The 13,196-nt window shown below is 41.4% G+C and overlaps 1 protein-coding gene across 1 annotated transcript in view; it reads right to left on the minus strand.

Annotated features, from left to right (window-relative positions):
• Nucleotides 1-13,196, minus strand: part of LOC113078530 (SLAM family member 9-like) — a gene marked incomplete at its 3' end in the record, with an annotated part of 53,988 nt that overhangs the window by 39,261 nt on the left and 1,531 nt on the right. The window lies entirely within an intron of this gene.

The raw sequence follows: 13,196 nt of genomic DNA on the forward strand, positions 1-13,196 counted from the left end.
CACTGTGCAAAAAACCTTTGTGGCCTTTAATCTTTTCATTCCAATGATTTTTTACTGTTTTAATGTTATAGCTAAAAAAGTCTTATAATGGTTTTAGTAGATTCCCAGTGCAGTGACTGAAAAGAAATAGAACCATAGTGACCTGAAACCTAAAATGGGCCAGAGTAATAATATGGGTATCTGCTAAATGCATTTAAAACCAGAGACAGTGAGATCTTTCATATTATGCTGGAATATACAAACTGTAAATATGAAAAAAAAAAAAAAAAAAAAAAAAAAAAACAATGTACACTGATCACTCTTTTGATGCTGGTTTACTGCTTCTCAAAACCCACACAATGGCCACCCGACCCAGAATTTGGAATGCATTTTAAGAATACTATTCCCATCAGCTGGTCAAAATGTACAACACCGCAGTATGCTGCTTGAAAAACTCAGATGTAAACAAGCACGCATGAGAAGCACATGAGGGAACAAGTGAGAGAAAGCACATTCACTCTCTGACAGCAGATGGCGCTAAACTGCAGACAATCCAGCTCTTACCCTGAAAACCCCATAAATAAAGCAGCTGCACTACTTTCTAAAATGTATTTAGATAGCCATTCAAATTTGTGGATTTGCTATGGTATTCATCACAGCCAAATACTGAAATATTTAGACTTAATATGCTATTAATTTTCAAACTTTTTTTTTTTAAATCTTGACTACAACATGCCCTAAATATTGTTTGAAAGTGTTTTGCTTCGTTATTGTTCATTCACACATTACATTAGGGCTTCATTAGTTAACATTAGTTAATTCATTACTTAACATAAACTGCCAATGGATAATTCTTCTGAACATTCATTAATCTTAGGTATTCCAATATTTTTCAGTATTGCTTTATTATATTTAAATGCTCAGTTATTTTTGTTGAAAAAAGTAATTTAACCTGTTATACCGTATATGACCACTTTTTTTCAATCCCATGATAATCCCTGATAAAAATATCAGCAATTAATTACAACATGAAAATTTGATACCGGCATTTCCCTAATATATAATGGTGTTAACCACAGTAATACGAGCATGACAGAATAGCAATAGTATACAGGTTATTTAAAAAGATGGAAACATGATAAATAGCTAGTCTAGGTTTAAATTAGTTTGTTATTGTTCATACAGGCATTAGGAAGGCAATAATAAGGCAAGGGGTCTTGTTTTTTGTCTGTTGTTTCTTAAATGGTTCCAGAATCATCGACTTATAGCAATGTAGAGCTGTAATCATGGACATGTGATTTTCACCTTTGGACACTACAGAGAGATAATGAGCTTGTACTACATTTGCTAACATGTCCTGCTGAGCATGTTGTGTGGGGTGATACTGTAAACCACTAATGGACTTAAAGGGTTAGTTCACCCAAAAATGAAAATTTCCGTCATTAATGACTCACCCTCATGTCGTTCAAAAAACGTAAGACCTCTGTTAATCTTCGGAACACAGTTTAAGATATTTTAGATTTAGTCCGAGAGCTCTCAGTCCCTCCATTGAAGCTGTGTGTACGGTCTACTGTCCATGTACAGAAAGGTAAGAAAAACATCATCAAAGTAGTCCATGTGACATCAGAGGGTCAGTTAGAATATTTTGAAGCATCGAAAATACATTTTGGTCCAAAAATAGCAAAAACTATGACTTTATTCAGCATTGTCTTCTCTTCCGTCTCTGTTGTGAGAGAGTTCAAAACTCTGCGGTGATATCCGGTTCAAGAACTAATCATTCAATGTAACCGGATCTTCTTGAACAAGTTCACCAAATTGAACTGAATCGAGAATCAGTTCTTGACTCGAGAACGAGTCAATGTTTTGTTCGTTATCTGGCTCGGCTGTGTTAATCTTCAGTTCTCTCTTCACAGCAGTTCAGTCAGTGTACTGTTTGAGTAAATGAATTACTCCGGGATATTGGTTTGTTTGAACTCAGAGGGAGTGTCAGCCACATTAAAAAAAGTTAACAGCTTAAGTCATTTGTGGATTAATGCTTATTGGAGACATGAACCGTTTTAAACGATTCAGTTCGATTTGGTGAACTGGTTCATGAAGATCCGGTTACATCGATTGATTCGTTCGCGAACCGGATATCACAAACTGCTTTGTTTTGAACTCTCTCTCACAACAGACACGGAAGAGAAGACAATGCTAAATAAAGTTGATTATTGGGTGAACTAACCCTTTAATGTTCAGTGGAATTGTCTAATAAGAATAAATTAAGAGCCATAAATTACAGACAAAAGGGCATGCTGAAGGGTGGAATCATTTTTATAAAGAAACTAGATTTCCATACAATAGAACATTTCGTAAAGTTTCTGAATACTGTGCGATTTGTGAGGCATCAAATTAAAGCAATAATATTTTGGAAATCACAATAACAACTTAAGAGAGGCACACAGTCATGCAAAATTATATATACAAAAAACTAAATGAAATCAAAAGATAGGTTAAATAAAACTGAGCTGTCTGGGTGAATAAATGGAGAATAAATGTGAACTAAACCAAAATGTGTGAGGCAGCGTCCTGTATGAGCTTTATCATCAGTTCCAGTAGACAGTATTTGATCATCGTTTTTTAGGGACATTTTCATACACAGCATTTGTCTTTGATTTCTGCAAGAAAACACAAACTTAATCAGGAACATTGCTGATGTGACAGAAAATTAATGGAATGTTATGATTATCTCTGAATAACCTTTACAACAAGACCCAATTAATGTCTCTATAAAATAAAAAAATAAAAAAGTTTAAATTCCCAAAGCTGAACATAATGTAAATGACACATTAGGAGGAACAGCAGTTTTGTTTTACAAAGAACACTGCTACTGCAGAACAGACGCTAACACGGAGCAGTTGGAGGAAATAACTTCAGTCATCTAGTTCATCACATGACTTTTTAAACCGTTAAATCATCAAACAAATTATTTCAGTTCTGAAAGTTTGAGAATGGTTGCATTTAACACAAAAGAAACATTGTTTGTTGCAGCACATCTACAAAGCAACCAGCTTTAGTTTGAAGCTACATTTCACCTCAGACGATGATGAACTGCAGAGCAGTTGCAGCTCGAGGTCAGACTTCAGCACAGGTAACATGAGGCAACAACTGTCCTTTTTCCATTGAAAATCTAATGATATAAAACTGATGCTTTATGAATTATTTTAGAATACCAAACCCATTTATTTATACTGCATGATTTTAAATGGCAGATTATTTCAATTAGTAGGCCATACAGATTTGGATTTGGTGTAATGGTAAAAGGTTTTAAATAAAACCATCACAAGTGATATCATTACATATCTTAACGAAACTAAACAAAAAACTTTCACACAGAAAGCAGCACCTTAAATATAGAAAAGATTTGTCCGTGAGCTACAAAGTTGCAACAACCTGGGAGTGATCGAGTGCAGTCAAATGATACATTGAGCGAGGCGGATAAAGCAAGACTGATCACAGTGCCAGTGGATTAGAGACCTGTCGAGGACTGGTGCGGGGGTACACACTCATGTGTGTGTGTGTGCAGGATGAGGAAGAATTAAATGTTTCACGGGACTCCAACAAAAAGAACTATCTAAAACAAATAAATTGTTATTCATCTATTACAAAAAAGCAACATGAACGAATATAAAATATAAACGATAAACAGGTGCAAGCGTATGCAGAGTTTCTATTTATAACACACTAGCTATAACTATAACACACATTTGCAGCGATGAGCAATGCAGTGCTGAAATTTGCATGGTCACATTTCCTCTCATTATAACACACAAGTTGTAGACATTATGAAAGTTTCAACAGAGATTTGTGAGATTGCGGTGAATTGAGATGTATTTTAGAGATTATAAATGCAGCGCTCTTTGCTTGCATTGCCCAACCATGCATGCATGCAGCCGCTTGCTTTAGTTAAAAATAACAGTGTTCTGTATATTGATGCTTTAATAACAATTTTTTATCGGGAGCGTGTATGCTGGGATTTCATAAATTTCATGTAGAAAAAAGTTATGTAACTAGTAATGTAACTAATTACTTTTGAAATAAGGTGTTCAGAACAGTAATGTGATTACTTTTAAAAAGAGTAATCAGTAATTTGATGACATTTTCAGAGTAACTCGCCCAACACTGGTCCTGGATAGTTAAGCACACAAATGACATGTAATCATTAGAAGAAGAAAAAGTTTTAATGATAGTGAGATTTGCTTGGCTATGAAAATTGTATTCTTTATATTATAGAGATGCAGTATATGAGCGCAAAGAAACTGTTTTGACTTTATTAATAATGCACATTTGATTTAGTATAATAAGCTGCTGAACGTCAGCAGATGCAACAGTAGCAGTGTCTTTCTGGTTGCCATTACAACATCTCACATTCACTGGGTTTGCAGACCTTGGTGCAGGTTGTACCAGTGGGCCCTGTTTGAAATTGTTTAATTTGTATGTTCACTCTATTTATTTATTAGTGCTATTTAGTTTTTCCAAATTTGTATGTCTCCAGGTACCAAAACCGAAAATTTTATGTAAAATAGCACTGCATAGTCTTCACTATAAAAATTAATATACCGTAAACCCAATATTTATACCGATTCCTTCAACATTTCTCACATTATCACAGTTTATTTGCCACAGTTTAGAAACTATATTGTCTGAATATTTTTTAGTCCCAAATTATTTTGTAAATTTTTCTGGTAGTCCACTGTATGAAATTTTTTAGATGATAAAAATGAGATATAATCAACATTTTTTTTCGAGGATCTCTCCAAGATGGGAATTTTTATATAATTTTGTATCTTTTTGACGGTACAAGAAGAAACAAATTTTGGTATTCAAGTGCATTGAGTCTCCTCTCTCTGCTTGCATCCTGTGCACACAGAACACCGCACGTGGGTGCTGAATTGGGCTCTTTTTCACATCTATTTCTGTTTGCATGTTTAAACTTTGATTTGTATTTGTTTGTTCAGGTGCAGGAGGACACGAAGGAGAGCTCACTTTGGTGTTGATGTCCATGAGACGCAGCTCTCTGCGTGCACACTAAACATGGCACACGATTACTCAGTTGAGTTTATCTGCGTCTTGTGTTTGAATGCTTTAAACTTTTTTGAATGTTTAAATTGGCAAGGCTTAAAAACATGTGCAAATCATGAGCCTTTCAACTGTCCTGCGTATCTTTTTAGGCTGGCCAGACGATGAGATCGCCGGGGGCCCCCTATAGTCATCACCACCTTTCACCTCACTAGCGACGGCTCTGTTTGCTGCTGCTCTGTTGTCATAAAAACGCTTAAATATTATACATGGAGTTATTGTAGGGTATTGGTTTGATCAAGAGTATTTAAATTAGGTGTATTCCCAAACCCCCTCAAAAATGAAATACACAACCCCACCACTTTTTAAAGACAAAATTACATCAGTGACATTGTTGCTTACAAACAAATCCACAAATCATTTAAAAAGTGCTGGGTCAAATCAATTTGAAGTCACCCTGTTCTTCCAGCGCCCAAGTTCTAAGCAGATTTACAAGTTGACCCTAACATTGTCCCTTTTCATTTATTTATGTTTTTTTAATTATTATTAAATGTAATTTATTTATTTTTGCAAGCCATTTAAAATCTTTCGTATTTGTTGTTGTCAGTGAGAACTGATTTGGGGGGAAGAATAAGAGAGTATGATTAGATGCAGACAAACAAGCGCCCGTCTTCACTCCTAATAGCACCACTTCCTTGTCTATTTTTAAGTCCTTGCTAAAAACGTTTTTTTTTATTTTCCTTAGTGTACTGACTACTGTGATAAGCTAAATTTTGAAATGGGTGGTTTTAAATTTTTGTCTTGTCTATTTTCATGTAATATTCTTGCTCTTCTGTAAAGCACTTTGGTCAGCCTGGAGGCTGTTGTAAATGCGCTATACAAATAAAATTGAAATTGAATTGAAATTGAAACTTCATGCTCATGTCTCATCAACCACAGCAAACACTAAAGTCTACGTGTTTTTAATTTAGATCATATTATCGTCTCGTTGAGTTTGAATGCTTCCATTGTCCTCATTTGTATGTCTATTTGGGTAAAAGCGTCTGTTAAATGACTAAATGTAAATGTAAAGAAAAGGAAAAAAAGCTTAAACTATCCTTTGAAGGCAGGTTCTGGCAGTTGGGCCACTAAACCTGTCACAGTGTCTGGGTTGTTGTTCCCCGGGGTTCCACTAGATGTCCTCCTTCTCACGGTGTTTGTCCCAGATCACTTCCTGTTTCCTTATATGGTCACCTTCCTCCTTGTTGTAATTGATTGTTTCCCCCACCTGTCTCCTGTTTCCCCATTATCCTTCTGTGTATAAAGACCCAGTCTGTCTTAGTCTGTGTTACGGAGTCCTTGTTTAATGTTTAAATGTTACAGTTATTCATGCCCGTCATTCTTGTCTTGTCTTGTCTTGTCTTGTCTTGTCTTGTCTTGTCTTGTCTTGTCTTGTCTTGTCTTGTCTTGCCTTGCCTTGCCTTGTGTTAGTGTCTTGTTTATGTTCTGTTGTGGATCTTCTGGTTTTGACCCTGCCTGGACTGTTTACCTCTATTGGATTACCCCTTGAATAAACGGCTTACTGCAATTGGTTCCTTCTCTTCGTGTTTCCTAACACATAACGTGACAGAAGGACTCCGTCTACGTAGGAACCAGCGGTATGTCATTTTTTCGTTCCCCAGCCAAGATGGCGGAGAGGCGGGCCAAGTATCTTCAGTTAACCGCCCTCCGTCAAGAGGGCAATGAAGTGGGTGCCTTGGCTCGAGTGTTCTGGTCTCTGGCTGAGGGCTTGGACTACAATGATGCGGCCCTGAAAGACCACTTCAATGGCGGGCTGGATGATCCAGTGCCGCAGGAAGAGATGGCGCAGTTGGAGACGCTGGAGTTCTGGGAATTCGTGCGCTACCTGCAGTTTCGGTGTCGGTGGGATGCCCCAGCCACTCCTGTCTCTCCCGGCAGGGTGGTCGTCAGCCCAGCACCACTGCCCAGGAGGGCCGTCAGCCCAGTGCCACAGTACAAGATGGCCGCTAACCCAGCGCCAATGCCCAAATTGGCCACCGGTCCAGCGCCACAGTACAAAATGGCCGCCAGTCCAGCGCCACAACACAAAATGGCCGCCAGCTCAGCGCCACAGCACGAGATGGCCGCCAGCCCAGCGCCACAGCACAAGATGGCCGTCAGCCCAGCGCCACAGCACAAGATGGCCGCTAACCCAGCGTCAATGCCCAAAATGGCCGCCAGTCCAGCGCCACAACACAAAATGGCCGCCAGCTCAGCGCCACAGCACGAGATGGCCGCCAGCCCAGCGCCACAGTACAAGAGGGCCGCCAGACCAGCGCCACAGCACAAGATGGCCGCCAGCCCAGCGCCACAGCACAAGATGGCCGCCTGCCCAGCGCCACAGCACAAGATGGCCGCCAGCCCAGCGCCACAGCACAAGATGGCCGCCAGCCCAGCGCCACAGCACGAGATGGCCGCCAGCCCAGCGCCACAGCACGAGATGGCCCAGCGCCACAGCACAAGATGGCCCAGCGCCACAGCACAAGATGGCCGCCAGCCCAGCGCCACAGCACAAGATGGCCGACTCAAAGCCTGAGTCTCCAGAGAAGGTGCACGATGCTGTCCCGGAGGCAGAGGCGGTGCACGATGCTGTCCCGGAGGCAGAGGCAGTGCCCAATGCGGTTCCGGAGGCCGAGGCAGTGCCCGTTGCTGTTCCAGAGGCCGAGGCGGTGCCCGATCCGGTTCTGGAGGCCGAGGCGGTGCCCGAGGCTGTTCCCAATGCAGTTACCGAGGCGGGGCCCGAGGCTGTTCCGGAGGTCGAGGCGGTGCCCGACGCTGTTCCAGAGGCCGAGGTGGCACCCGATGCCGAGGCAGCGCCCGATGCAGAGGCAGTGCCCAATGCTGTTCCGGAGGTCGAGGCGGTGCCCGACGCTGTTCCAGAGGCCGAGGTGGCACCCGATGCCGAGGCAGCGCCCGATGCCGAGTCGGTGCTCGATGCTGTTCCGGAGGCCGAGGTGGTGCCCGAGGTCGAGGCAGCGCCCATTGCTGTTCCAGAGGCCGAGGCGGTGCCCGAGGCAGTTACCGAGGCGGTGCCCGAGGCTGTTCCGGAGGTCGAGGCGGTGCCCGACGCTGTTCCAGAGGCCGAGGTGGCACCCGATGCCGAGGCGGTGCCCGAGGCTGTTCCGGAGGTCGAGGCGGTGCCCGACGCTGTTCCAGAGGCCGAGGCGGCGCCCGATCCAGTTCTGGAGGCCGAGGCGGTGCCTGATGCCAAGGCGGTGCCCGAGGCTGTTCCAGAGCCAGGGCCAGTCACCAAGGACCCTCCAGAGCCAGGGCCAGTCACCAATTACCCTCCAGAGCCAAGTCAACCGGGGACTCCGGTCTCAACCACGGGGGCGTGTTGGTCATCTGCTCCGCCCTGGGGGACTCCGACGTTGACCACGTGGACGTGGTGGCCGTCCGCTCCGCCCTGGAGGGCTCTGACTTTGACCACAAGGCTGTGGTGGTCTTCCGCTCCGCCCTGGAGGGCTCTGACTTTGACCACAAGGCTGTGGTGGTCTTCCGCTCCGCCCTGGAGGGCTTTGACTTTGACCACAAGGCTGTGGTGGTCTTCCGCTCCGCCCTGGAGGGCTCTGACTTTGACCACAAGGCTGTGGTGGTCTTCCGCTCCACTCTGGAGGGCTCTGACTTTGACCACAAGGCTGTGGTGGTCTTCCGCTCCGCCCTGGAGGGCTTTGACTTTGACCACAAGGCTGTGGTGGTCTTCCGCTCCGCCCTGGTGGGCGCCTCAACAGATCCTTCAGGGATTTCTGTGTGTTGTTTTGGGAGCCGCTCCGTAGAGGGGGGGTACTGTCACAGTGTCTGGGTTGTTGTTCCCCGGGGTTCCACTAGATGTCCTCCTTCTCACGGTGTTTGTCCCAGATCACTTCCTGTTTCCTTATATGGTCACCTTCCTCCTTGTTGCTTAATTGATTGTTTCCCCCACCTGTCTCCTGTTTCCCCATTATCCTTCTGTGTATAAATACCCAGTCTGTCTTAGTCTGTGTTACGGAGTCCTTGTTTAATGTTTAAATGTTACAGTTATTCATGCCCGTCATTCTTGTCTTGCCTTGCCTTGTGTTAGTGTCTTGTTTATGTTCTGTTGTGGATCTTCTGGTTTTGACCCTGCCTGGACTGTTTACCTCTATTGGATTACCCCTTGAATAAACGGCTTACTGCAATTGGTTCCTTCTCTTCGTGTTTCCTAACACATAACGTGACAAAACCACCCACGTCTGTTCACTGACCGTCTGATGCACATTAAATCAAAACTTAAATCAGACTAACTGACTGCAACAACTTCTTGCAACAAAGTCATGAATCATGAGCTTACCTTTTTGTGTGTTTTAGGTTTACACAATGTTGAATCAGAGTCTTCTTCATGGGTTTGGTCTGCATTAAAAATTACAAGTGTGTTAAAATGAAACAATTTCAGTATAATTTCAACATTTTTTATCTTAAAATATATTTCTACAGATTAATTGCTTGTTCTCCTGACCTGTTTTCCTACATTTCCTGCAGATGCAGCACATCACGACAGCAGCTACGATCAACAGAGATCCAGCAGCAGCAGAAATCAACACTATGTACAATAAAGGTAGGCTCTGAACTGTAATGAACAAAATGAGCCATTAGTGCGAATCAGTCTGTTTTCTCTACAAAAAACACTATGAAACATCATATATATATCCCCAAAAGGATCACTGGTGACATACCTGAACGCATCTGACAGAGTTGAGTGATGTTCAGATGTGTGGTCTGGTTTCTGATGGGATTGTTGATCACACAGCTGTAGCTGTTTTTCTCCTGATATTCCACCTCCAGAGGTAGAGAGAGACTGATGCTGAGATCAGACACACTGATGCTGGACAATAAACTGTTTCCTTTGTACCAGGAGAGAGTCACATGACCCACATTCACCACTGAACACAACAGTGAACAATTCTGCTGTGAGGATGATGAAGATGATGATGATGAAATATTTTGTGAAAAATCTCTGGTAATGTTCGGAGATGCCAGGCGAGCTGAAAAACACAAGAGTATAAACAGAAACATGGACAAATGCATGTAGCAACATAAGCAATGATCTTGATTATCTCTATCTACCTCTGGAGATGTTTCTGTCTTTTTTATTGTGTTTAGTGTGGCACTGCTCTGTGGCTGCCACGCAGTGTTTCCCATGACATTACGCTGATAGATAATTTCTTAATCTAAGACTCTTTTAGGGAGCCTCCTTAAGTTTGTGGATGATATTTTTTGGGGATATTAATCATGTATACTGTAATGTGGAGCATGTTTGGACTGTTGGTGGCATTATTAAACATTTATCTCTCCTATGTACTGAACTTGGGCCACGCTGCTGGCGGCGTTGCTCTTAATGAAATTTGATATGAACAAGTCGCATCAGAACATTCTACAGTAGTGGATACAATTCCAAATCACCTTAAAACCAATATGAAAAGCATCAAAGTTCATACTAAGCGGAAACGGGGATGTAGAGGAGGCCTTCGTCGCCGATTGAGATGGATGAAAGAAAAAAAACAAAATTTGCCTGCCTACTACCCTTCTCATTAATGCGCAATCCTTGCGAGCGAAAATGGATGAATTAACAGCTAACATCCGCTACCTATATGAGTTCCGGAACTCCTGTGTCCTGGCTATTACCGAGACATGGCTGGACAGCAACGTCTCGCCCAGCGAGGTTGAACACGAAGGCTTCGCGTCATTCAGGACTGACCGAAATTTTAACATCACCGGAAAGACTCGTGGAGGAGGCGTATGTCTTCTTGTTCGAGAGGAATGGTGTCGTGCAGAAAAGGTCAGAGAAAGCATGTGTACTCTGGACATCGAATTGTGCATTTTTCTTCGTCCGTACTATTTACAGAAGGAGTTTCCCCAAATTTTTATTACTGTAGCATATATTCACCCCAAAGCAAACTTTAACAAAGCTCAAGAGATCATTTACAACCTATCTCAGAGACTTGAGTCAATTTCTCCTGACGCTCCTAAGTTTATTTTGGGTGATTTTAATAATTGTAACATTAAGGAGAGTCTGCATACATACTATCAATATGTTGATTGTCTGACAAGATAAAACAAGACTTTAGATATGTGCTATTGAACTGTTAAAGATGCTTATACATCATCTGTCCTCCCACCACTTGGCGCCTCTGACCATAGTATTGTTTATCTTCGACCTGTTTATCAAAGCTTACTTGGAAAGGAGAAAACCCAGAAAAAAATTTGTTAAAGTGTGGGATAATGATAGTACAATGGCATTACAGGGGTGCTTTGAATGTACCCAGTGGGAAGGTGTTTGATAGTGGTGATATCAATGAGTATGTTGAAACAGTTAATGGGTACATAAACTACAGTGTAGATACTGTTATACCCACTAAGACTTTTATGGTCTACCCCAATGATAAACCTTGGGTGTCTAAAGAATTAAAGATCCTTATTAATAAGAAAAGGACGGCATATAAAAATCAGGATGTGATAACTCAGAGACATATACAGAAGCATATAAAAGACAAATACAAATAGATAAGAATACCTATAGACAAAAAATAGAAGCGTCCCTGACATGTGGTAACTCACGACATGCCTGGCAGGGGATAAAGAATATGACAAACATCCCTCATAAAGGAAGAGGCAAACAGCCTCTGTTAGGACAATGTGAGGAGCTAGAGATGGCTAATCAGCTTAACTTACATTTCTGTCATTTTGATAAGGGAGAAAGTAATGCTATTCCAGTGTTTCTACCACCATCTTTGACTAAATCTCTTTCTGGTTTTTATATAAATGAAATAGAGGTCAGTCAAATTTTTAACAAATGTAATCCTCGGAAAAGCCCAGGTCCAGATAAAATATGTGGTAATGTATAGCGCCAGTTTTTACTGATATCTTTAGAGCGTCATATAATACTGGAATTGTCCCTGTTACATTGAAAACATCTACAATAGTACCAGTGCCAAAAGTTTCTAGACCCTTAATATTAAATGATTTTCGACCAATAGCACTCACATCTCTAGTGATGAAATCTTTTAAGCGTTTAATAAAAAACCACATTGTAACTGAAACAAAGCATCTTATAGATCCTCTGCAATTTGCATATCAAGCCTCTAGGGGAGTAGAGGATGCAATCTTAACTGTGCTACATCTGTTGCACTTCCACTTAGAAAAAAATTATATTTGTGGAGTTCTCATCAGCTTTTAACTGTATCTCTCCAAGAACATTAATAGACACACTGGCTAAAGAATTCTCATAGATAATAGGATGCTTATATGGGTGACTGATTTCCTTAGTTGTAGAAGCCAGCAGGTTAAGCTAGGAGGGTCTATCTTGGACAAAATGATTACTTTGATCGGATCACATCAGGGATGTGTCTTAATCTCCATTATTATTTATTGTATACACAAACTCTTGAGCTAGTGCTTTTAAAAACAGATTCATTATTAAGTATACAGATGATACTGCCATTGTGAGCCGTTTACATGATGGAGAGGAAGAGCATGGCCCTGTTCTGAATTTCTTTCTGAACTGGTGTGAGAAATCAAATCTCCTCTTAAATGCCTCCAAAACTAAGGCAATGGTTATTGATTTTAGAATGAAAGAAAAAGATACAACCCACTCTACACTTATTAATGGGGAACAAATACAAGTAGCAACACATTATAAATATCTTTTTATAGTCTTGGATCATGAGCTTAAATGGTATGGACTGACTTTTTAAGTAAGAAGATACAACAAAGGTTGTATTTCTTTAAGAAATTGATCAAATAAGTAACAGGACCAAGATCCCAACTAAACCAAACACTGATCACAACAATGGTGACTTCAAATAAATCAAGTTTCAACATTTAAACCTCTGTTAATTCTCAGTAAGAGCTTCTCTAGATGTCTGACAGAAATAAAGTCACAGAACCTTGTAAGGAGGATCTGTGAACATCTATATCGGACGTACAGAAGACAAAAAAAAAACATTTTTAAAAAAGACGTCATAAAAACATTCTGTCTCCTCAGTGTTACTCAAATTACTATATTGCGTATTTTAACATCAATCTAATCCACTGGGCAAAGTTAAGTCCAGTGGACGTCTTTTTATGTCTTTGCAGACGTTGAAAAGACGTCCACTGGACGTAAC

Source organism: Carassius auratus, unplaced genomic scaffold (genome assembly GCF_003368295.1).
Source record: "Carassius auratus strain Wakin unplaced genomic scaffold, ASM336829v1 scaf_tig00025933, whole genome shotgun sequence".
NCBI lineage: Eukaryota > Metazoa > Chordata > Actinopteri > Cypriniformes > Cyprinidae > Carassius > Carassius auratus.